The following is a 2217-nucleotide window of genomic DNA, read 5'->3' on the forward strand; positions in this document are numbered from 1 at the left end:
GGAAGTGGGAGCACATCACCATGGACTTTCTATACAAACTTCCACGTACTCAGAGTGGGCACGATGGTATTTGGGTGATTGTTGATTGACTCACTAAGTCTGCACATTTCCTACCCGTTCGTGAGACTCACCCTTTGGACAAACTGGCAAAATTATTTGTGGATGAGATTGTGAGATTGCATGGTGCCCCTATGTTTATTGTGTCGGATAGAGATTCACGATTTACTTCTCGGTTTGAGGAACGCTTAGAGCAGGCTTTGGGTACAAAGTTACATTAAGTACTGCCTTCCACCCACAGACCGATGGTCAATCAGAGAGAACTATACAGACCTTGGAGAACATGTTGAGGTCTTGTGTACTACAGTTTAAGGGCAATTGGGATCCTCATCTACCATTGATGGAGTTTTCCTACAACAACAGTTATCACTCGAGTATTGGTATGGCTCCTTATGAGGCCTTGTATGGGCGACAGTGTAGGACAACTATCTGTTGGGACGAAGTTGGTGAGAGGAAACTTATTGGGCCGAATTTGTACAGATGACATCAGATAAAGTACAAGTTATTAGGAGCAGGTTGAAGGCGGCTCAAGATTGACAAAAGAGCTATGCGGATACACACAGGAAGGATCTTGAGTTTGAGGTGGGTGATCAAGTTTTCCTAAAGTTATCACCCTGGAAGGGTGTAGTGCGTTTTGGGAAGCGTGGGAAGTTAAGTCCTCGTTTCATTGGACCTTATGAGATTACGGAGTGAATTGGTCCAGTTGCCTATAGACTTGCTTTACCAATGGAGCTCTCTCGGATCCATGATATGTTCCATGTATCTATGTTGCGTAAGTATAGACCGGATCCTTCTTATATTTTGGAGACCCAACCCGTTGAGTTGAGAGAGGATTTGTCTTATGAGGAGCAGCCCATTGAGATATTGGATCGTAGAGAACAGGCACTTCATACTAAGACCATTCCTCTGGTTAAAGTTTTATGGAGAAACCACACAGTGGAAGAGGTGATGTGGGAACCGGAGGAACAAATGAGAGCTCAATATCCGCATCTCTTCACATGACAGGTATAAATTTCGCGGACGAAATTTTCTTAATGGGGGGAGGTTGTAACGACTCGACCCCAAGTCTTTTTTTTATAAAAATTAATCTTGTTGGGCAGACTTTATTAAAATTTTGGAAGGGAATTCTAGTTTTTAGAGAGGCATTTTTTAAAAAATAAATAATAATAAATAAATATTTAAATTGGTGGCCTTTGAGGTCGATATGGCTAATTAGAACTCAAGTTTCCAAACGTGTAGGCGAAAATGGTTTTCTAATTGGAAATTTTGGTAGGAAAGGTGGAGAGTTTTCTAGAAAGGGCATTTGGGTAATTTCAAAACCCAAACACCACAATTAAATCAGCCCCCTCTCTCTCTCTATCATCATTTCATCTCTCTATCTCTCTCTCTCTCTCTCCCTTTATTTCTCTCTCTCCCCGCACCCTATCTCTCTCTGTCTTCTCTCCCCGCGACCACCCCTGCACACCAACTGCAAAAGCCACCACCTCGACCGCAACTACTACCTCTCCCAGACGTTGGCCACCCTTCCCTGACCTCTCTCTCTCTCATCTTCCCTCTCTCCTTGCACGTTCTCTCTCTCCTCTCCTGCATCCCTCCCCTGTGCACACCAACCCAGCCACCACCACTCTGAACCCCACCAGCCAGTCAATAGTTCCAAGCCGCCACCATCACTGACCAACCACCACGTGCACGGGAGATCATCCAGAAACGTCCAATTTCTGCCGCCTCTCCCTCGCTGGATTCCGGCCAAATCCCAGCTCTTTTCATCCCTATTTTTGGTGAGTTTTCTTCCTTTTCCATTGGGCTTTCATTTCCCTAAACTTATGTTGATTAATTTCGAGTAATTGAGAATTTGAAATTTCTGGGAATTGTAACCATTTCGGATTTCCTTTGAGTTTCGGATTGGGGTTGTTATTTGTGATGGTTTTGGACAAATTTTATTTCTAGGAACCCCAATTGTTGCTTAGGATTGAAAGTTTGAGTAGATTTGATGAATTTGGTATTTTAGTTAAAATTTTGGATTTCGGGCAGCCACCTTGGGTGGCACCCACAGTGATTCCGAACCCCCACTTCCATTCGTGAATTAAGGATTATTTTTGGGCAATTGTTGAGTGAGTTGTTGATCATGGCTATGTTCAGTGTGATTGGAGAAGCCGAAGT

At 43.6% G+C, this 2217-nt stretch overlaps 1 pseudogene; it reads left to right on the plus strand.

The window, feature by feature from the left end:
* Positions 1-439: 439 nt before the first annotated feature.
* Positions 440-1059, plus strand: LOC147292846 (uncharacterized; annotated as a pseudogene).
* Positions 1060-2217: the final 1158 nt, after the last annotated feature.

The sequence above is a fragment of the Dryas octopetala genome, chromosome 2, assembly GCF_963921425.1.
Source record: "Dryas octopetala chromosome 2, drDryOcto1.1, whole genome shotgun sequence".
Taxonomy (NCBI): Eukaryota; Viridiplantae; Streptophyta; class Magnoliopsida; order Rosales; family Rosaceae; genus Dryas; species Dryas octopetala.